At 41.8% G+C, this 24,590-nt stretch overlaps 1 non-coding gene across 1 annotated transcript; it reads left to right on the top strand.

Annotated features, from left to right (window-relative positions):
- Positions 1 to 2,506: 2,506 nt before the first annotated feature.
- Positions 2,507 to 2,613, top strand: LOC148998958 (small nucleolar RNA R71). Its single transcript, XR_016171077.1, has one exon. It is a non-coding gene; the product is annotated as a small nucleolar RNA R71 (small nucleolar RNA).
- Positions 2,614 to 24,590: the final 21,977 nt, after the last annotated feature.

Raw genomic sequence — 24,590 nt, 5'->3', positions numbered from 1 at the left:
ATAGGCACCTTCGGAGAACATCCCATACTATTCCCTCCGGTGCCCAAGGACAGAAGCGTCAATAGGACACTCCCCAATCCCAAGTTATACGTAGGCAATCACATATTCAAGTTCATCACTTCTCATGCATCCTATACATCTTCATAATACAAGTTAAATCATGATATTGAAATGAATCATCATAGACATAAGTAAACAAGAATAGTAATGTAACATGACAAGAGTATAAAGATTTCAATACTACTGTTCTAACACATATATCACAGTCTTATAACGATTAAAAGAAATCAAGAGATTCTATTCATAAATAAGAACATAAATCATAAGTTGATGATCTATATGTTTATGGAGATAACCATCATTACCTTGGGTTGAATTGATGATGAATTGAGAATACCAAGAATTAGTCCAAAAGAATTGTTAAAACCCTAAACAAACATCAATAATAAGTTAGAGAAGAAGTCGAGAAGATCGGATGTCAAACGGATCAAAATGGAGCAAGGTTGCTGTCAGCAACAAGTTTGGTCGATGGTCTTGGTCGATGGTATCGACCAAAAGGATCGACCAAAATTGTCTTCGGGACAGAATAGTGGATTTTGGGGATTTTGGTCCGAAATGGGTCTTCCGGGGTTCGGATCAATCTGAAACTTGGAGGCATACTTAACAACAGTAGTAGGACACTATAAATCAAGGAATTAACCCAATCCAATGGTCAAATTGAAAACCCCCAATTTGAAGCCTTAGGTTCAAACTTGCAAGAATCATGTTCATCAATGAAATCGATTGCAATTTCAAAAGAACTTAGGAATTCAATTAAGGGAATGATGGGCAGTAGATTAGAGATACATATTAACATATAATCAGACCTAATTGAAAGAGAAAATCAAATTAAGAGATGAATTCATGTTGTAAATAAGAGAAAAATCAAAATAAGAAAGCAAGAACATCATGTATGAGAATTATAGCATGGAAAGGGTGAAGAGAGGTTTAATCAAAGCAAAAGAGCTTGTAGAAGAGGTGGTTGCAAGGTTGCAGCACCTTCTTCACGAACTCAGTAGCAAGAACAAGATGAGGTAGAAGTAGATTAGAGAGAGAGTGAGAGATTACATACCTTGGAGAAGAGATTAGAGAAGAGAGACAATGATTTTTGTAGAAGATCATCACCCAAGCCAAGGAGGAGCCTAAGAGGAGCCTTCCCACGTTCTCAGATGTTGAAATGAGTAAAATATCATTCTAGGTTCGAGGTTTCACTTAAATAGATGAAGGAATATCCAAAAAGCATCTTTTTCTCGATTCTAGGCAACTTTGGTCGATGGTTTTGGTTGATGGCATCGACCAAAAGGATCGACCAAAACAGGTAACAGGTTTCAGCAGAAAATCCAGAAATAGTTCAGCAACTTCAAACAGGGATTCGGAGGGCTATACAAGGTCAAATTGAGTGAGGTTTTCTCCTACAAGTCAATCAAGAAGTATAGTTTCCAGAAATACTTTTGGATCAATCATGGGAGGTCATTAGGTCCACCAAAAAAGCTCACCTTCGATGCGCAAGCAGGATTTGCCAGACATAGTTCAGCAACTTCGGACATGGGTTTTGGAGGGCTATATGGGGTCAAATTGAGTGGGGTTTTCTCCTACAAGTCCACCAAGAAGTCTAGTTTCAGGAAATATATTCGGATTGAGCACAGTTGTTCATTTGGTATTTCAACTAATTCACCCCTCTTCGGTGCGCAGATTCAAAACTAACACTGACAATGCCCTCAAGTGAGGGGCGTCATCGTCAATGTCCAAGGGCTTGGGTTTCGACACCAATCATCAACCAAAAGGGTCCACAAGTCTCATTTCCCCCACTTCGGGTTTTCAGACCTACAAACATAACAGGTCCCGGGCCGGGCCAAGGTAGGATAAGGCCAAACATTACAAATCTACCCTAAGGGAAAGGTCTGACATGGCTTCCTAAGGTTTTCAAAGATAATAATATTGAAACTAAAGTCCAACTTTAAGGTCTAATATCAAACAAGTCTTTCTTTATCCCAAAATAAAAAGGGTGTCCGGGTTAGGTTTGGGCTGGATGTTACAGTACGTGTTACTGTACGGGTTTGGAAACATCGCTCTGACATTTTCATGTTGGCCTCCCGAATAGCTAGGGCATTTCTCAATTACATGTGTAGGAGACTGACACCATGCACACATAGCAATTGATTTGTCAATAAAATGTGCTTGACTTGGTGGTGCAGCTTTAACTACCAAAGTCTGTAACTTTTTCAAAATGTTATCTATTTGTACTTCCTTATGAACTTGGCTATCAACAAAATATCCCATAGTAGTCCTTTCAGACTCTTGGGTTGACTCCCATTCTCTAGTTCTATCTGCTAGGTCTAAAAGAAAATTCCAAGCTTCGGAATCATCAGTGAATGATGTAAATCCTGTGGGGCACATTGATTCCAAAAGTTGCTTTATTTGGTAATCGATACCCTCATAAATTATTTGGCATAAATGCCATAATTCTATACCATGGTGAGGGCATTCTTGGAGAAGGCTTTGAAATCTCTCCATTACCTTAGCAAATGACTCATTGGGTTTTTGACGAAATTGAAGAATATCATTTCTTATTTTATTCGTCTTAGAGAAAGGAAAGAATTTCTTCAAGAATAGGACAGTAAATTGTTCCCATGTGATAATGCTATCCCTAGGTAAGCTATAAAGCCACTTTTTGGCTTGGTCTTTTAATGCAAAGGTAATAAACCGTAGTCTTACAAAGATCATCGCAAGTTGTTGTACCTTCATAAGGTCACAAACCTCCTCAAACTCCCTAAGGAACAAATATGCATCTTGATCAGGTAGCCCATGAAATTGGGGTAACATAGATAGATAATGAGATTTGAGCTCAAAATTATTACCCCTCACTTCAGGTAAACGTATACAGGAAGGTTGTGTAGATCGGGTAGGATAAAATCTATCCCTAAGACTCTTAGGTGGAGGCGGTGGAGGTAGACCTTCCATGGTCAAGGTAGACACTCGGACAATTCTATTTGTAGAATCACGAGTCCAGACACACATGCACTAATTACTTAATGCAATTAATGGTTCTTATGAAAGAATGAGATTTTTTTTATAAATAAAAAAATAAATAAAGTACTAAAGAATAAAAGAAAAGAAAATAACAAAAACGAAAGGAAAGTAATGAATTTCCCACCACAAAGATTGAAACAATGATTCCAAAGCTGTAAGGTTGCCGTATAGCTGAGCGCTTATAGGTTTGGATCAAGAAGGGAATCCGTATAGTCTTCGGAGCCACCTACAATCGAATCCCGGGGATTCTGCAGAGAGAGTGGGGACTACTATACGTTTTTGTTTCTACTCAAGTTAAGAGTAATATCTTTGAATTTTATTTTTTTATTTTTAAATCACTTCGATTTACCTAAGAATTAGAAAAACAAAGTGGACTAATACCTCCCCGACAACGGCGCCAAAAACTTGTTTGTGAATATTAAAAGTAACCGCAAGTGCACGGTATCGTGTAGCTAACGGGTCGATCTCAAGGAGATATGCCACTTAGAATTGAACTTCTTAATAGTAATGCGAGAGTGGAATGATTCAATTTTTGTTAACTAATTAACTAAACTAAACGATCATAATCTATATGTCTAATGCAATCGAATTGAAACGGAAAATAAATTAAACACAATCAATGCATAAATAAAAGACAGGAAAAAAAATGCGAACAATAACAAAGCAATAAACAAAGAAATAAACAAAGCAATAAAAGGAAAAGGAAATAGCTAAAATGCAGATGCAACACCACCCGTCACCGTATGAGGCACGACTGTAGGCTTGCTCCGGTTATGTGGTCCGAGATAATGAATGAATAGGCAGAAAGTAAATAACAGAAAGTAAATAACAAAGCAATAAACAAAGCAATAAAAAGAAAAGAAAATAGCTAAAATGCAGATGCAACACCACCCGTCACCAGAAGCAGAGGCACGACTGTAGGCTTGCTCCGGTTATGTGGTCCGAGATGATGAATGAATAGGCAGAAAGTAAATAACTGAAAATAAATAACAAAGCAATAAACAAAGCAATAAAAGGAAAAGGAAGCCTTAACCAAAAAGAGGCACGACTGTAGGCATCTTTGATCAAGGATCCAGGGGAAGGGAGAACAATAAATAATGCTGAAAGTAAATCCAAAATTAAGAATATGGAGGGGTAGATAGAAGCGGGAATGGAGGGAGGAGAGAAGATTAATAAAGAAGGTTACTTACTTGCGAATTGAACAAACGATTCAAATCTCAACCAACCCTAACAACTAGATCTAGATCTAGAATGATATAAATCTGCAATTGCTAGACCTAGAAAAAAATGAATCTAAAAACATTGAAACTTGAACTTGAAGCTTGAACTTGAATTGCATTACATAAAAAGATTAAACCTAAACATTGAATCTATAAATTTAAATCTCACTAATGCAAGCAAAGAAAACTAGAGAAAACCTTAATAAACTAAAGAGAGAAGAAAGAATGCTTCTACTAAGCTCTAGAACATGTTCCCCTTTTGATGGAATATGATCTCCTTTTATAGAGTTTACATGAGATATGAAGCACGGCTGAATTTGAATAAAACTCAAGGTTTCTATCTGACTCAGTCAATTAGGGTTTTGACGTAGTAATTGTGCTGACTTAGAGAGATCAGATGCATAATTCCACCGTTGGATTTGAAGTTTAAGTAGTATTGAAGCTCTCCTCCAAAAATTAGCACGATCGGACATCGGATGACCGTCCGATGAAGGGTTTGATCAAAACTGGACAGAGGCATTCAAAAACGGGATTTTTCCTCTTTTTCTTTCTGAATATAATTATTTTTCCTCTTTTTCTTTCTTTAATTAAATCCAAGATAAGAAATAAGATATTGAGGTATGCAAGGACTCTTTTCCATTTGGACTCTCTCAATAATATCTCTGTAGATTTGATATAAAATCTCAATGGTAGATCAAATTTGCCTTCTTTATCTCTTCAGTATTTCGGAGTTGGCCCATAATCACACATCTCTAGCCCATCATGCTCCAGATCAGGCCCATTTTCGCATTTGATAATTTGAATGGACTTCATGACGTATAAAATAGCATGATTCAAGCCCAAAACTCCAAATATTTGCTTAAATCTTGAAAAGTCCTAAAATATGCAAAAAAACAACATAAAACTCAAGGTAACTCCATTCTAAGTGTATAAAATACATGCTTTATGCTCTAAGATTTCACACATAAATGTGCTCATCAGTTTCGCCAGCCACCGACACCCCCTTTGTAGGCGATATTTCAAACCGTGATTGTAACCAGGGAATGAGGGATGCCCTTTTGGCATTTCGTTCTTTGGACACTAGTGGAGGTGGTATGGGATGATTTCCTATGGTGCTCCTTGACGCTTTCCCTGATTACTGGTTGACATACCTAGGGCATGTCTTGTAGTGTTTAGCTAGGGATACCCTGTTGTATCAGACCCTATCGGATGGGAATTGAGACCGCGTGACCCAAGCAGCAATGAGGATTTGTGAGCACTCAACATCGGTAACCAATCCATGAGAGGATATGAATCACATTATGAGGGACCATTCATTGGTAGGGTCGCATTTAATAGACTTGGGCATACAGGCGCTTAAGACTGGTAACCAACCTGTGAGAGGACATGAGAGCTTCCCGTTTATCATTTGTGGATGACCAATAGGGTTAAGAGTCTGTAGTCCGAGTTGGTTGGAGCCATTGGATATGATAACTCTAGGGGGAAGGATACCAAAAAAAATCACGAGAGGCGAGGAATGGAAGTATTTAACCCTAAGTAGATGACTTGCATTGGGCTAAGATTTTACCCTGACATGTTACTCAGACAAATGGTGGTGAGCAATAGTGTTGAGCTAAACCCCAGCCATTGAATGTCCGAGAGGGATGTAGGATCCAATTACCACCGGAGAACCCAAGATACCAAGACTATTGAGGGGGAGTGATTTGAGACTTACCTAGAGGAGTATGGTGTTTTAACTTAAAGCATGTTTTCCAATAGAGACTAGCATATATAGAGTTAGCTGCATATATGCATAACTGTCTCATATCACATTGCATCCTGTATGTTTCCGAAATCATGTATTATGTTGTTTGTGAATGAACTACTTGCTAAGTTCTTTTAAACTCATTCCTTTTTGAACAATGTTTGTTAGATCTTTTTATAGGTACTGATGACTATGAGAACCCGTACTACGAGATTGAGTCGGATGACTCATACAGTTCCCAAGGTGCTGGTTGTTATGACTATGACGGTGAAGACTACCAGTGTGATGTTGGAGCATATCAAGATCAGTCAGATTCTAGTGCTTGTGTGTCTGCACTGAGATACTGAAGTCTTTACTTTTAGACATACCCTTTTTAGATTTGAAGAGACTTATGTTTAGTCTAGCTTTATTATTAGTTTGATTTAGTTTTAATTCCTTTTGAGATTGATCCACTTTTCCGTTGTTGTTATAGAGTGATTTTCCGCTACACTCTATAATCTAATATTTCTTTTGGTATCTTATTTCCGCACTCTGATTTAATTGTAATCTTTCTAAGAATCTTTATTTGATTACTTCATTAATGATATTTAAATATTGATTTAGTCTCATTCTTAATTATGTTATTGTGAATGTGGGAGGATGATTGCTATGAACTACTCTTCGGGGTTGTGGATCACACACTCGGGTACTAAAACCAGCATGGCGCACATAGACTATACCATGAGTTATCAGAGGTAAGGAAGATGACTATTCAAATCAGGTCACCACCACTTGTAGAGTAGTGGTTAAGGGGCTGGGAGCCTCCTAATGGACATATCATAAAGATTAACACTGATGCGTCACTTAAACCTAAGGCCCAAAACGGTAGATTGGGTTGGATTTGTAGAAATAGCTTGGGAGAGTGCGTGCTTGTGGTTTCTAAGCCCAACTAACTTCAATCCATTCTAGAAGGTGAGGCCTTGGCGGTTCGGGATGCACTCCTATATGCTTAGGAGAGATCTTTGAAGAAATGTAGCTAGAATGTGATAGTTCTAAGGTGGTTAATCTGGTGAATGATCCATCTTGCAATGGGCCTTTTGAAGTGGCAAATATTATTGCGGATGTGTATTAATTAATGACGATGTTTGTTGGATATTCTATCCATTTTATTTGTAGGGAATAGAACATAGTGGTTGATGATTCCCTAGCTAGGTGGCAGTGTCTTCCCCATGTGAGACATCTTGGCATTTCCACTCCTTGGATCATCAAGTTATGTAACCGGGATCTCTTAGTTTTTCATCATGGTTTAAATGAATAAATCGGCTTTTAACCAAACAAAAAAAGCTAGCTTCACGGAATATTGCAAGCCATCTAAGTTCCCGTCATCCTCCATACACTCACTTCAAATCAGAAACAACTAGTACAATTTTACGGATTCTAAAACATATTAAATATCATGAATCTTATAGAAACCCTTGCATCCCAAGTGGTTCTTGATCACTCGGATTCAAAGCCGTTGATTGAGCTATCTATTGAGGTTGAGAATGCAAAGCTTCGTTCTTTGTCTTCATGTCAGACTTCAATAGCCATGCCTAATATAGAAGAATTATTTGTTTTGGGAGAAAAAAAGAGATCTTCAAGTGAAGTTTTCGCTTGTACTGATTCTTCTTCATCTATTTGTGTGTGTGTTTCCCCCCTTCCCAATAGAGATGACACATTGACACAACCTCCAAGAGTGTCTCTTGTTGGGAACTGATATGGAGAAATTATGATCAAAACGGGTCCATACCTGGTTCGACTCTCAACCCCGGTCGAGACAGAGGGAACCGACTCGCTCCCGAGCGAACCGGATCCAGAAGATGGCTTGCTGAGGAAGAAAACTTATTCAGCTACAAGCACGCCCTAATCCTACTTACGGATTAGGATAATTACCCTAATGATGGCAGACTCGAATTGACGGCTGCGGCTAATCATTATCGAAGGGATATCATCACATAACCTAAAGGTTATCTCAGGAGTCCTCTACTAGTCCAAACTAGTAGAAGTCTATTGCTTAACGGATCTAACTGTTAAGATCCAACGACTACCCGAAGAAGGCTCAAGTGCATCCAACGAAGGAGATTCGAAGGTACACTCTATATAAACCTCACCACCATACAAGGTGAGGGGATCGAAAACACACACAATCTGAGACTCAGGCTCAGATCGAGATACATACTGATAGACGTAAACTATCAGCGGCTTACGATCTAGATCACCTTTTCCAGTTCTTTATTCCTTAGCTCTGTGCTTCTAGCAGAGCCGTTTGTGATTAAGTTCATCAACTGACTTAGCCTTCGGAGGTGGACTCCCGACCCCCGCGGTCGGGCCACATATGACGCTTTCGTTTTGCAGGTCATCACAAGGAGATCTAAGGGCTGAGCAGATTTTGGACGCACCATTTGGTGCCGTCTGTGGGAAACGACTTGAAAAGCCATGGGGACTAGATCAACAACAGCCGCTGCACAGCGCAATTCCGGTGTTCATATCCCTGGAGCGAATAATCCATATATTCCCCAGGGAAGCCAAAATCCTATCGAGGTAGATGGTGGTCAGGGAGGACGTAATCCTCCTGATACATTCCAAGATCAAATGGATCAAGTAAAGATTCAACTTTTGGAGGTGAGCCAAGCACTCCGCATGCTCACCAGACGAGTGGTTTTACCACAAGAACCTAATCAACGCGATTCAGGGAGACGTGCGTTGCCACGTGATCAAAGATTGGCTGAAGACCGGAATATCGGTCGAATTTTCGTGAAGGAGACCGAGGACCTAGGAGGATTGATGATCAACCTAGGCGAGACGATCGGTTCGACAGACCGCAAGAGAGTACAACTGATTCAAATACAAGGTTGGATACAGGGGTAAGAACTCACTCACCAACTGTCAGAAGAACCGTTCGCGATGATCGAGCAGTTTGCGACGAGCGAAATGTTCTGGAAGGACGGGCTCTTCGTGATGATCGAATGCAGGGGATGATCGTGTTAATCGAGGTCGTGATCATATTGCTGAAGATCACCCGACCCAGATTGGTTAGGAATTGGCCAACATCAATGAGAAATTAGGGCAGTTGGCTAAGGGAAGGATAACTGGGGATATTTACTCAGTCATTCGGAAGACCCCCTTTGCCGAGCCAATTACGGGATATCAGTTTCCCCATAACTTTCATTTGCCTACCTTTTCTACATTCGATGGCTCCGGAGATCCAACAGCTCACATTGGCTATTACCAACAGACCATGGCAGTTTCAGGTAATTCTGATGAAATTTTATGCGGGTTTTTGGTTCATCTCTAACTGAGCAAAGACAAAAGTGGTTTTCGAACCTCCCCTCTGGAAGGATCGTAAACTTTGATGAATTGGCGCACAAATTCATAGGGCGATTCCAGAGTGGAATACAGGTCAAAAAGACAGAGGAAACTTTGTTTACTGTCAGACAAGGAAAAAACGAATCAATCAGAGAGTTTCTGAAAAGATTCAACAAAGTAACGATGGAGATAGAAAATTTGGATGAGCAAGTAGCCAAAACTGCTCTATTCACGGGACTCACTAATCGGAAACTCTTGGAGGTATTACTACAGGATATGCCTGCGACTTATCTGAGTTGGTACAGAGGTGCCAGAAGCAGGCTGAAGTCATGGAGATTCTAGATGCGCGCCAAGGAGATAATAAAGTCTCCAATAAGGAACAGAAGGCTCCCGAAGCGAGGCGAAGTCAAAGAAAAATGTCCGTGATCGGGTTGGAAAATCTCAGGCTTGGCGCCAAAGGTCTCCCGGTAAAAGTGAGTACACTCCATTGAATGTTCCTCGGGCTGATATTTTAAATATCATCAAAATAAAAAATATCTTGAAGTGGCCGCCTAAAATTCTTTTGAAACCCGGAGAGCAGCAGAATCGAGAAAAGTATTGCCGATTCCACAAGGACTATGGTCATTATACAAATGACTCTCGTCATCTGAAAGCAGATATTGAGAGATTAATATCTCAGGGACACTTGTCCAGTTTTGTTAGCAGAAGGAGGGAGGAGCCACGTGAGCCACGCGCGGCTGCTCCTAAAAGGGATCGTTCGGTTAGTTCGGAATGATCAAGGGAGGCTCCGAAGTCTAAGAAGGGCAAGGAGGTGATTGAAGCTACTCGGTCACCGATCCTTACCATCTTCGGAGGACCAAAGCCCGAATCACTCCGGAGTTTGAAAACAAAATCCAAATTTGTCGGAACCGGAGAGACACAGAAGCGAAAAAAGTTGAATGGTGAAGATTCTATCACCTTTAGCGAGGAGGACGAAAGAGGCGTTTGTTTACCTCATGATGATGCCATAGTCATCAAGGTAGAGATTGCACGTCAGGAAGTGCATAGAGTTTTGGTTGATACAGGGTCTGCAGCTGACCTAATTTCTTATGAAGTGTATCAAAAATTGAAGGTGGATCAGGACTTGATGGAACCTTCATCCACACATCTATATGGTTTTGCAGGGTCATCGGCGGTGGCGGAAGGATTGGTCTAGTTGGACTTATCTATTGGAAGTTTTCCTAAGGAAACAACCGTCCGAATCAATTTTTTGGTGGTTCGGGAACTGCCAGCTTACAATATTATCCTCGGGCGACCATCTTTATCCAAGATAGGTGCTATTGTTTCGACAAAACACCTGAAGATAAAATTCCCGACTAATATGGGAATTGGTCAAGTCTCCTCTGACCAGAGGATCTCTCAGCAATGTTACGTTGCCTATTTAAAAGACAAGGAGGGCCCGAGGAAGGTAACTGCCCTACCTATAGAAGTTCGAGACGATCGGGAAGAAGCAGAGATGCAAAGACCCGAACCAGTGGAGAAGCTAGAACAAATCCAGCTGTGTACCGAGGATGAGAAAAAGATTACTTATATCGGGTCTGAACAGCTGGAGGAATTTAAAGATGAGTTGAAGTTATTTCTTCAACAGAATAAAGACGTATTTGCATGGTCTGCTGAAGACATGCCAGGAATCGATCGAGCTGTCACAGAGCACAAACTCTGGATAGATCCTAAGGTGAAACCAATGATACAGAAAAGGAGAAATTTCTCCATTGAAAAGTATGAAGCCGTTCGTAGTGAAGTTGAAAAACTCAAGAATTATGGTTTCATAGAACCAATTGAATGCCCAACTTGGTTAGCCAACGTGGTAATGGTAAAAAAGGCGAATGGGAAGTGGAGGATGTGTACAAACTACACAGATCTTAACAAGGCTTGCCCTAAAGATTGCTATCCGTTGCCTCGGATTGACCTCTTGATAGATGCGACTGCAGGATATGAAACTCTAAGTTTCATGGATGCCTACTCAGGGTATAATCAGATCCTTATGAATAAGGAGGATGAGAAGTTTACAGCTTTCATGACTGATCGTGAAAGCTATTATTATAAGGTCATGCCTTTTGGCCTGAAGAACGCAGGAGCAACATATCAGAGGGCTGTCAACAAGATTTTTAAAAATCTGATAGGAAAGAATGTTGAAGCTTATGTTGACGACATGCTAGTGAAGAGCTTTACAAAAGCAAATCATATTGCAGATTTGACTGAGGTATTCTCAATACTGCGAAAGTATCAAATGAAGCTGAACCCAGAAAAGTGCGCCTTTGGAGTCTCCTCGGGCAAATTTTTGGGCTTCATGGTATCACAGAGAGGAATTGAGGCTAATCCTGCCAAAATACAAGCTCTGGTTGATATGGAGGCTCCCAAAACTGTTCGTGATGTGCAGTGTTTAACAGGGAGAGTTGCTGCTTTGAATCGATTCATCTCCAAGTCTAGAGAAAAATGTTTGCCTTTCTTCAAGGCACTCAAAGACTTGAAGGGCAGCAAGGAAGCAAAATGGACCGAAGAATGCCAGAAAGCTTTCGAGGAGTTAAAAGAAGCACTTGGACAACCACCAATCTTGTCCAGACCAGAGAAGGGGGAAATATTACAGCTATATCTAGTGACGTCCCTTTCAGCGGTCAGTGCAGTACTTGTTCGTGAAAAAGATAAAAAACAGTGGCCGATTTACTATGTAAGCCACATGTTGCTAGATGCGGAGACAAGATATTCGCAGATTGAGAAGCAGGCTCTGGCTCTCATGATGGCCGCCAGGAAGCTAAGGCCATATTTTCAGGCTCATCCAATTGAGGTATTTACAACTTTTCCTCTTAGTAAAGTTCTTAATAAACCTGATTTATCTGGAAGGATGGTGTCCTAGTCAGTTGAACTCAGCGAGTTCCAAGTGAGCTTTAAACCCAGAACTGCAATCAAGGCTCAGGCATTAGCCTATTTTGTAGTAGAAACTACTGCACCGGTGGAATCCACCATCGAGGATCCCATTATACCAACCACTTGGGAGGTATATGTGGATGGTTCGAGTAATAATGATGGAGCAGGAGCTGGAATTGTAAAACCCAGCCCTAACCTTGACCCGGAAACCTTGTTATTTGTAGGTCCGATGACCCGAAGTAAAGTAAGAAGTCAGCTTTGGGCCATCCCAGTGGAGGACTTGGTGTCTGGCTTTGAATCCATGAAAGTTGATGATGAGGTTCTATTTTTGGAAACTGAATCCTGATGAAGATCTGATTAGTTGATGGACTTGGAGTGCTCTCTATCTTGGTTTGAAGGCATTTCTACCTATTAGGTAAGTCACTTGACTTGTGTGTAAAACCCCTTTAGGATTGGATTTGATCTGGACCTTCAATTCCCTGTTTTGGTCTTGTTGTCAAGCATTGGTCGACCGATTGGTCGATCGGGCCAATCGACCAATCCACTCGACCAATGAGTGCTTTGTCTTTGGCAATTAGGTTGTTCTTGCTCTATTTAAGTCCAATCTCGAGTCCACTTCGTATTTGCTGCCTCCAAACTCTCTCGAAAGAACCAAAGACCTCTGCAAGTCATCTCTCTTGCATCCTTGGTGTTTTCTTGACGGATCTTCGTCGAAACTCTTCTTTTTGCATCAAAAGGTATGTCTACTCTCTCATCTTCTCCTCCATCTTTGTTTTTCTTTCCTTTTTGAGTTGAGACAGTAGAAGAGATGTTGCATTCTCTGTTGCAAACATCTCTGAACATGTTCTCATGATCATCCTAAGGATTTGAGGCTAGAACAATGATCTTAACCATGATCATTGCAAGATTTTGAAGGAATCATGATCAAACCATGATCTAATCTTTGTTAAACTTCTAATCTGAATTCTGATCTCTTTGGATCTTCTATGTTGATCATGTTAGTAGTTAATTACTGTGTTTTCCTTCCATGATCCATAATCTATAGATCTCTAGTGTTCTCTTCTACCTTACTATGTGTTCTTCATGATGCATGGTAGTTATATATATGGTAGGTTTTATTTCCTTATTTAGATTTATGCTTCTAAGCCTTGTTCCTTGAAGATCTAAGTATGTTTTCATGATACCTTTACCTGAAGCAATGATCCATCCTCCTATTGTTCTTGTCTTTGTTTTCTATTTCAAATTCATCAAGATCCATGGTTGATTTAATTATGGTAACTTTTTGTTTCCTAATTTGGATCTTGATATCTTGATTTGATTGGTGTTTTGAGGTCCCCTATATGTTAGAATACTACTGATGTAGTCTACCCCTTGATTAGTACCCTTTTGAACCACCAAATTCGGATTTCATATCTTAAAACTCCGATTTTATAGGCTATCGTCTCGCATTGGTCGATCGATTGGTCGACCGGACCAGTCGACCAATCCACTCGACCAATGAGTACAAAGAACTCCAGAATTGGTCTATGTTGGATGTTTTGGTATCTTTTCTGTTAGGGATCTTTCCTAATATGTTGTATATACTTGTTTAGGACCTTCTTCTCAAGTTTGCCGAGATCTTACTTGACTTCTTAGGATTCCTTTGCGAGTTATAAAAGGTAAGGATGGTTATTTCCTTAATTACATAGATAGCATGAATCTAGTTTCTATATTTGAATATCATAGATATGATTCCTAAATTAGATTCTTACAATGATATACTACTGTTGCATAACTTTGATTACAGTAGCATTACTTATTCATATTAAATTGATTCATGTATGATTTACTTACCAATGTTATAAAAGTGATTGTAATTATTGATTTCTTTCCATATATGAAGTTACCATATATGTGATGATATGAATTGATGCATGTGTATGCTTAAGTATGGTTTGGAAAGGAGAGGTGTCCTTTTGACACTTCTGTTCTTGGACTACTACGGGAATATTATGGGATGTTTCCGGAGATGCCCTCCGGACACCTTCCTAAACTGTTGGATGACATATCTAGGATTGTCTAGTAGTGTTTGGCTAGGATGTCCTGTTATGTCGACCCTAATCGGAGGGGTATTGAGACCGAACGACCCGTGGTAGCAATGGGGATTCATGGGCGCTCAAGACCGGTAACCAACCCGTGAGAGGACAGGAATCACATTGTGGGGGCCATTTATTGGTAGGGTTGCATATGGTTAGACTTGGGCTCACGGGCGCTTAAGACCGGTAACCAACCCGTGAGAGGACGTGAGAGCTTCCCGTTTACCATATGTGGATGATCAATAGGGTTGATGAGTCCGTAGTCAGGGACTATGAGGACTCTAGTGTGAAGGATACCGGAAAGGATCGTCGGGACGAGGAATGGAAGTATCTGGATCTGACTTGATGTAACTAAGTAGAAGACTTGCATTTGGCTAGGTTTTACCCCGACATGCGCCAAGATCTTATACCAAATGGTTGTGAGAGAGTGTGTTGACTTAACCCCCGCCATGGTTTGTCCCGAGGGATGAAGGACCCATTACCAATCGGCTGCTCAAGACCGGTGAAATGATCCGTGAGAGAATCCAAGATATCTTTAATGGTTGAGGATGTGAGTGGACCTTCCTAAAGAAGTACGGTGCTATGACTTAAAGCATGTCCGCCAATAGAGACCAGCATACATAGAGTTAGATTCATTCATTCATTGCTTGTCTCATATCATATTGCATTTATGTTTGTTCTGGAATCCCGCCATTTATGTTATTATGGATTTTTAATCGCCTTACCGAGTTTCTTTGAAACTCATTCCTTTATTGTACAATGTTGTTAGACTATCCCGCAGGTACCGAGTACTATGACGGTCCCTATGAAGAAGCGCAAGGCGAAGAGGCATATCTCCAGGAAGGTGATTGCGGTTACCACAATTACTCGAAGATCCCGCGAGTGGTTATGCTCCGTACGATGCTTAGTCCGACCATTGAGTGGAAGCGTCCTTGTGCCATTTATGAGATTTACACTTACAAGGATGTTGTCTATAAAGTGGAGAACAATTTAGTTACCCAATGTACTAGCTACTGGGATTAGATTTTATTTAGTTTATTCTCTTTAGAGCTACTTTTCCGCTGGGTTGTAAAGTGGGATTTTTGCCTCACTTTACTTATCTCTGTTTGATACTCCGATTATATCTACTATTCCGATTCATTTATGATTCATTCTTTCTTTATTGGATCTATGATTTATCTTCCGCACTTTTATTATGATTGTTCATGATTATGTTATTGTTTATGTGGGAGGTTGATCACTCGATACCCGATCTTCGGGCCGTGGATCACACTCTCGGGTATGCCGATAGGGTACCGGCCGGGAGGGCGTGATGATTGGTATCGTAGCCTTAGGTTCGAGGAGATCCTAACCACAAAAGACAACAACTGAACATTCCCGAGTCATTGATCCGAAATGACTCTTCTACTCTTAGAAGTGAATAATAGAACACCGAATTAGAAACTTGACCTTTGAGGCATAACAGAACATTTCGAATAACATACCATAATTATACTTGAACAAATGTCACTAATGCAAGGAAAAGAAAGTTGCATAACATACAATAATTAAAGAGGAACAAAATGAACTTCATTAATTTCAAAAGTTTTTACAATGATTACATCCGAAATGCATAAATGGAAATCCTAAGGTACAAACTATCTAGGTGATCTTCTCCGATCTCTCGTATGCTCGAACTCCTCTCGCTAGCCGAGTCACCCGATGCTCTATCCTATCCCGTCGTGACTCCATCCTCTCGTACATCTGCTCCCGTCCGACCTCCATTCTCTCTAGCATGGAAGTCATCGATCTCATCTCGTGCTCCAAGATCCGAAGTCTCCGGAACCGCATGTGAAGGGCCACCCGCCTCGAAGTGTGATGAAGGAAACTCGTGATGCACAGAGCTCAGCCTCGCATATCTCGCATCATCTCCGGCCTGATCATCACTATCGGACCGATATCCTCTCCTCCATCCTCTCGATCCCCGATCCTCATCCTCCGATTCATCATCATCCTCACCCTCCGGACCAGGAGATCTCTCCGATCGCCGTAGTCTCATCCGACGAATGGTCCGAGTCCCAATAGAGTATCCCCGTGATCCAGTTGTCCACCGGTGTATCCTCGAAACTCACCCCGAAATGCCCGAAGATCAAAGTCGTAGCCTCCCATAGCAAAGGTTCCGCATGCTAGGCCGCAGAACTAAGTCCAAGCATGACCCGCTGAATGATGTAGGAGAGATCGATCTCGAAGCCCATGTAGATGCGGTAGATGACTAAGGCCTCCATCACCGTGACCCGATGGTGATGTCCGGCTTTCGCATAATGTTTCGGCCGACTATGCGACCGATAATCCGTGCAGAATCCGTCATCCGTCCGCTGGTCCACGGTGTGAAGCATCGACGGCTATCCCATAGCGTAGAGCATATCTCGCGAAGCTCGTACGGCATCGATGGCTGTCCAGATCTGCTCCCCGCAGGTATCCACACACACCGCCGTGGATAGTAAGGAACCCGCAAGATCTCAGCCAAGTGTCCGGTAGAGAAGCGAATCCGAGTCCGGAAGACCCCGCTCCCGAGGACAAGTCTAAGTGGATGTCCTTGGCCTCGAGCCTCCTCTCGTGTAAGTAAGGTTGCTGAAGAACAACCTCACTAGTTCCGGGTATACCGGTAGATCCTCGGTGAAGAGATGAGTCCACCGCAATGTGTCGAACCTCCGCCGAATCCTAAAGGCTCGAGCTGGCGTAAGTGAAGTAGACGTCCCATCTCAATATTGCAGAAATCGAAGTAGGCCTCGTACAGAACTCGGCCCGAGGTGTGTCAAACATGTCCGGTCTCCTAACCTCCCGTCTAGGCTCGAAGGAACCCGACCTCTGCCCCTAAGAGCACCTACGATGCGACCACGACCTCTACCTCGTCCTCGCCCTCCCCTTTGCATAGTGTATCCGTGAAAGAGACAAGAGACAATTCCAATTAGTGCTATTTTAAGATTTGAGCCAAAAGGGTATTTTCGTAATTTTTCGGAAAATTTCAAATTTGGGGGAAATTTGATTTGAACATACTAGCATGTGCGCAATACTTGGAATTTCATGTCTATGAAGTTTGTTTGATGAAAATCGATCGAAAACTTGGATTAAAGCGAAAAATTCAGCAAGAAGGAAATTTGGGGATTTTGCAATTTAGGTCAAAATTGGATTTTTGAAAAGTTGAAATTGGTTAAATCAAATTGTATGGACCTATCTACAATGTCATCTTGAGCATGTAGCATTTGATCTCGTGCGAAAATTTCAAGCGGTTTGAGAGGAAACGAAATTTTTCTAAAGATATCGATTTCGGTATAAAACTTTGCGAGATGAGCACCAATATGTTAAAACTTGTTGTCTATGCATGGCATTGTGTTTAAAACCTAAGGAATATGTTTCTAAGCATTCCTAAGCATGATTTCTAGCATTGGATACAAGTAAAGCATGGTTTTATTGAAATGCAAGCATGAGAAGATGAAAATGGAAGGAAGATTAAGAGGTTTACCTTGTTTGTGAAGATGGTGTGTTGTGGTGTTGTTGTTGAAGCACTAAATCACCTCAAGAACACTTGTGGGAACTCTTGGAGATTTTCCCTAGAGCTCTCTCACCTTTGGAAGAAGTTAGAATGAGGTTGGAATGTGAAAATGAGGCTTATAATGCGAATTTTCGCATTCTCGCATTGGTCGACTCATTGGTCGATCGGGTCACCGACCAATCACTCGACCAATGGTCACAGACCTCATTTGCTGTTGAATTTTTGGAAAATGTGATTTTTGCCTTATGGAATATTGTTTGATGACTATATGGATATATTTGAGCATGATTTAAGTTTTCAAATCATTTGGACTTGTGGTTTATGTTGAATCTTCGAAATTCGGTATTTTGATGTTCTCGGTTTTGCGTAATGGTTACTCCGAGAAGTGGGCGTGGTGAATCCAAAGTGGTCATGGAGGTGGTGAAATACCTCGGGGAGGTGGTGAAGTACCTCATGGAGGTGGTGGGATACCAAATGTTGATCAAGGTACTCATGAGATCCCCCGGTGCCCCGAATGTTGGAAGTTTCAGAGATATTGCCAATATTATGGGCAATATGATGCAGCAGCAAGCAGCCTCGCTCAACCAGATGTTGGTGGGTTTCATGACTCGCATAATGAGACCCGGGCTGGTGCTAATGTGAATCCTCATGCCGCAGTCCCGAATGCGGGAGGTTTAGCTGAACTCCTCATACTCGCCCGATGGAGAGTTTTCCCAAGATGCAAGTACCCACTTTCACCGGAGTTACCAAGGACCCCTTGTTTCCTAACAAGTGGCTTCGTGAGTTGGAGAAGGCTTTCCGAACATCCGCAATGCTCGGAAGCTCGTAAGATTTTGTTTGCCGAATGTGGTTGCAACAAGAAGCCGATGCATGGTGGATCTCCACTGTCCCGTTTTGGAAGGTTTGCATGCAGGAGTTGTAACTTGGGAGTTATTCAAAGAGGCTTTTTGTATGAATTACTTTCCCGAGGCGGTAAAAGATGCGAAGGAAGCCGAGTTTATGATTCTCGACTCAAGGAACTCCGTCTGTGTTGGAGTACCAACAAGTTCGAGGAGCTTCATTTCTTTGCTCCGCATTCTCCGAGGGATGACCTCGCGAAAGCAAAGAAGTTCTTCAAAGGATCGCGCCCGCCATTAAAGCTTACCTCACAAATCCAGCCTATAGTGAGCTATGCTCAAGTGGTGCAGAACTCGAAGAAGTTGGAAGAAACAGAGAAGGAAAGTGCTCGTGTGCAAAAGCCTTGGCAAATAAGGAATTCTGGTTTGGTGGATCGTAATGACCGTCGCTTTGTGAGACCTACACCCTACCCCACTCCTACCTTTCAGGCTAAGAGTGTAGGTCGAACACGGGTTTTCAGCAGACCGGCCAGCTTTAGACAAGATGGCGGAAACCGACCACCAGCAAGTGCAAGTGCAAGTGCAAGTGCAAGGCCTTTTGTTCGTAAGCCCTCTCGTTGCAGCCACCCCCGTTGGATCCAAAGAATCCCGTTTGCTTCTACCGCAAGCAAGCTGGTCATTTTGCTCGTGCTCGTCCGAGCGGCCCGCCCAAAGAGCCGCCCCCCAAGGGTGAAGAGTGCTCCCGCTCCTCCCTCCGGTAGAGTTTTCGGATTTCCAAGGCCGAGCAGATCCAAGCCATGATGTGATTACAGTACATTGTTAGTCGCTTCTATTTCGCATTTGTCTTATTTGATACGGGTGCATCTCATTCGCTCATGTCATCTCGCATTCATCAAGAAGACTAACCTAAGCCCCGAGAAGTTGTCTAGTTGTTTATTGATTAGTACACCCACTGGTCCTCATGTGAAACTAGATAAGGGGTTATCTAAATGTCCCGTGTTGATTGGTGAGAAGAACTTGGAAGCCAATTTTGTGATTCTTGACATGAAGGACTTCGATGTTATTTTGGGAATTGATTGGTTGACAGCCCACAAGGCCGTGTTCCTTTGTTCCTCAAAGAAGATTCAGGCCCATATTTGTGGAAGTCCGGTCTTTGAATTTCGTGGTGAAAAGAGAAGGGTTTGTAAGAAGGTGCTCGTCAGACCGATGCAAGTCTATGCCCTAGTGGATGATGCTTCATCTCAAGGCAAGGGTATAGTGGAGAAAAGAGTCGATGAAGTCGAGTTGTCTGCGACTTTGTTGATGTCTTCCCCGATGATCTATCAGGAGTGCCTCCGGACAGAGATGTCGAATTCTCTATTGATCTCGTCCCCGGTGCCGCTCCGGTATCTAAAGCTCCGTACAGATGGCTCCTACCGAGTTGAAAGAGTTGCAAAATCAGTTGAATGAGCTCATTGATAGAGGTTTCGTGCAGCCTAGTGTGTCACCTTGGGGAGCTCCGGTCTTGTTCGTCAAGAAGAAAGACGGTAGTATGCGCTTGTGCATCGACTACCGTGAGTTGAATAAGTTGACTATCAAGAATAGATATCCGCTGCCCGTAATCGATGATCTCTTCGATCGCTTGAAGGGTGCAGTTGTGTTCTCAAAGATTGACTTAAGGTCCGGATATCACCAATTGAAAGTGAAGTCTAGTGATATCTTCAAGACAGCTTTCCGAACGCGGTATGGTCACTACGAGTTTAGAGTCATGCCCTTCGGATTGACCAATGCTCCTCGCGGTGTTCATGGACCTCATGAACCGAGTATTTCATGATGTGCTTGATAAGTTCGTGATTGTTTTCATTGATGACATCTTGATCTATTCGAAGAGCGATGAAGAGCATGCGAGTCATCTAAGTTTCACTTTGCAAAGGTTGCGAGAAAAGAAGTTGTTCGCTAAGTTTAGCAAGTGTGATTTCCGGCTTAAGAGAGTGGTATTCCTTGGTCATGTAGTTTCAGCCGAAGGTATTCGTGGTCGATCCCGAAAAGGTCCAAGCCTGTGGCTGATTGGGAAAGACCGAAGTCAAGAAACGGAAATAAGAAGTTTTCTTGGATTGGCGGGTTACTACCGAAGGTTTATTGAGAACTTTTCTCGGTTGGCTGCTCCTATGACTAAGTTGACCAGGAAAGAAGAAAAGTTTGTTTGGTCCGACGCCCGTGAGAAGAATTTCCAAGAGTTGAAGGATAGATTGACAAGTGCCCCGGTTTTGACTATACCCGATAGTTCCGGTGGTATGACAGCTTTATACCGATGCGCCAAAGATTGGTTTGGGTTGTGTACTGATGCAACATGGCAAGGTCGTAGCCTATGCTTCTCGGCAATTGAAGGATTATGAGCGGAATTACCCCACTCACGATCTAGAACTTGCCGCCGTTGTCTTTGCTTTGAAGATTTGGAGACATTACCTTTACGGTGAGAAGATTGCCATTTTCACGGATCATAAGAGTTTGAAATACTTCTTTACCCAAAAGGAGTTGAACATGAGACAAAGGAGATGGTTGGAACTAGTCTCCGATTATGATTGTGATATTCAAGATCACCCCTGGGAAAGCAAATGTTGTTGCCGATGCTCTTAGTAGGAAGAACCAGAAGAAGACTTTGGATTTGAATGCTTTGAGTTTACCATTGTGGTCTTCTATTGAGAGTTTTGATTTGGAAATCGTCCCTGAGAACTCTGATTTTATTCTTTCCGCCATGACGGCAAGATCTGGTCTTAGAGATAAGATTGTTGCTCAGCAGAGTTCCGATCAAGAGTTTTTGATCAAAGTTGAGAAGATTTCTTCGAATCCCGAGTCGGACCCCGACTTTGGTATATCCATGGATGGTGCTTTGTTGTTTAGAGGAAGACTGTGCGTGCCTCGCAAACGAAGAAGTTAAGAAAGAAATATTGAAGGAAGCACACCAATGGTCTTTACTATACACCCGGAAGCACCAAGATGTACAAAGACTTGAAGGAACATTTTTGGTGGATTGGTCTAAAGGCGGATGTTGATGATTTTGTTGCCAAGTGTGAGACTTGCCAACGTGTGAAAGCCGCTCGACAACCTCCATCTGGATTACTTCAGCCTCTTCCTATTCCTAGTTGGAAGTGGGAGGATATCTCCATGGACTTTGTGACTAGCTTGCCTCGACAAGTAAAGGCAATGACACCGTGTGGGTGATTGTTGATAGGTTGACCAAATCAGCCCATTTCATTCCTATGAAGATCACTCATACTGGATAAGCTAGCAAGGCTTTATGTGGATAATGTGGTTCGTCCGCATGGTGTGCCATTGAGTATTGTTTCGGATCGTGATCCTAGGTTCACCTCAAGGTTTTGGAATAGTTTGCGTAAGGCCTTGGGAACCCAATTGAACTTGAGTACAGCTCATCATCCACAACCCGATGGACAATCTGAGCGGACAATTCAGACATTGGAAGACATGCTCGGATCTTGTGTGGTGGATATGGGTGGTAATTGGGATGAACACCTAGCTTTGGTTGAGTTTGCCTATAACAACAGCTTATCAAGCAACAATAGGCATGGCTCCATTCAAGGCTTTGTATGGCAAGCACTTGTAGGACACCTTTGTACCGGATCGAGACAGTGAAAGAAAAGTCTTAGGTCCCGAGATGATTGAAGCTACAAGTGCTATGGTAGATATGATAAGAGAAAGGATTAAGTCTCGCCTAGCCGAGACAGAAATCTTATGCCGATAAGAGAAGGACCGATTTGGAATTTCAAGTTGGAGAGAAAGTCTTTCTCAAGGTCTCACCAATGAAGGGTGTGATGAGATTCAATGTTAAGGGAAAGCTTAGCCCTCGTTACATTGGACCTTTCGAGATTTTGGAAAAGGTTGGACCTGTTGCGTATCGATTAGCATTACCTCCGCCTCTTGCTGGTGTTCACAATGTGTTTCATATTTCGATGCTCCGAAAATACATAGAGAATCCGGAACACATTTTGCAGCAAGCACCCGAAGGACTTAGTGCTGATTTGACCTATGATGAAGAACCGGCCGAAATCTTGGATAGGAAGGACAAGCAACATGGAATCGCACCATTCCTTTGGTGAAGATTCGGTGGAAGAACCATACCCCCGAAGAAGCTTCTTGGGAGAAGGAAGAAGATATGAAGGAGAAGTTTCCTTACCTCTTTGGAAGCACAGTACGCTTTCAATTTCGGGGACGAAATTTCTTTAAGGGGGGAGAATGTAAAACCCAGCCCTAACCTTGACCCGGAAACCTTGTTATTTGTAGGTCCGATGACCCGAAGTAAAGTAAGAAGTCAGCTTTGGGCCATCCCAAAGGAGGACTTGGTGTCCGGCTTTGAATCCATGAAAGTTGATGATGAGGTTCTATTTTTGGAAACTGAAACCCGATGAAGATCTGATTAGTTGATGGACTTGGAGTGCTCTCTATCTTGGTTTGAAGGCATTTCTACCTATTAGGTAAGTCACTTGACTTGTGTGCAAAACCCCTTTAGGATTGGATTTGATCTCGACCTTCAATTCCCTCGTTTTGGTCTTGTCGCCAAGATTGGTCGATCGATTGGTCGATCGGGACGCAACGACCAATCCACTCGACCAATGAGTGCTGTCTTTGGCAATTAGGTTGTTCTTGCTCTATTTAAGTCCAATCTCGAGTCCACTTCGTATTTGCTGCCTCCAAACTCTCTCGAACGAACCAAAGACCTCTCGCAAGTCATCTCTCTTGCATCCTTGGTGTTTTCTTGACGGATCTTCGTCGAAACTCTTCTTTTTGCATCAAAAGGTATGTCTACTCTCTCTTCTTCTCCTCCATCTTTGTTTTTCTTTCCTTTTTGAGTTGAGACAAGAGAAGAGATGCTGCATTCTCTCGTTGCAAACATCTCTCGAACATGTTCTCATGATCATCCTAAGGATTTGAGGCTAGAACAATGATCTTAACCATGATCATTGCAAGCTTTTGAAGGAATCATGATCAAACCATGATCTAATCTTTGTTAAACTTCTAATCTGAATTCTGATCTCTTTGGATCTTCTATGTTGATCATGTTAGTAGTTAATTACTGTGTTTTCCTTCCATGATCCATAATCTATAGATCTCTAGTGTTCTCTTCTACCTTACTATGTGTTCTTCATGATGCATGGTAGTTACATATATGGTAGGTTTTATTTCCTTATTTAGATTTATGCTTCTAAGCCTTGTTCCTTGAAGATCTAAGTATGTTTTCATGATACCTTTACCTGAAGCAATGATCCATCCTCCTATTGTTCTTGTCTTTGTTTTCTATTTCAAATTCATCAAGATCCATGGTTGATTTAATTATGGTAACTTTTTGTTTCCTAATTTGGATCTTGATATCTTGATTTGATTGGTGTTTTGAGGTCCCCTATATGTTAGAATACTACTGATGTAGTCTACCCCTTGATTAGTACCCTTTTGAACCACCAAATTCGGATTTCATATCTTAAAACTCTGATTTTATAGGCTATCGTCTCGCATTGGTCGATCGATTGGTCGACCGACCAGCGACCAATCCACTCGACCAATGAGTACAAAGAACTCCAGAATTGGTCTATGTTGGATGTTTTGGTATCTTTTCTGTTAGGGATCTTTCCTAATATGTTGTATATACTTTTTTAGGACCTTCTTCTCAAGTTTGCCGAGATCTTACTTGACTTCTTAGGATTCCTTTGCGAGTTATAAAAGGTAAGGATGGTTATTTCCCTAATTACATAGATAGCATGAATCTAGTTTCTATATTTGAATATCATAGATATGATTCCTAAATTAGATTCTTACAATGATATACTACTGTTGCATAACTTTGATTACAGTAGCATTACTTATTCATATTAAATTGATTCATGTATGATTTACTTA

The sequence above is a fragment of the Hakea prostrata genome, unplaced genomic scaffold, assembly GCF_041222555.1.
Source record: "Hakea prostrata isolate BN-2017 unplaced genomic scaffold, UWA_Hpros_2 contig_83, whole genome shotgun sequence".
NCBI classification, from domain to species: Eukaryota; Viridiplantae; Streptophyta; class Magnoliopsida; order Proteales; family Proteaceae; genus Hakea; species Hakea prostrata.
Note: the sequence above shows the minus strand (reverse complement) of the source record. Positions and strands in the feature narration are given on the sequence as shown.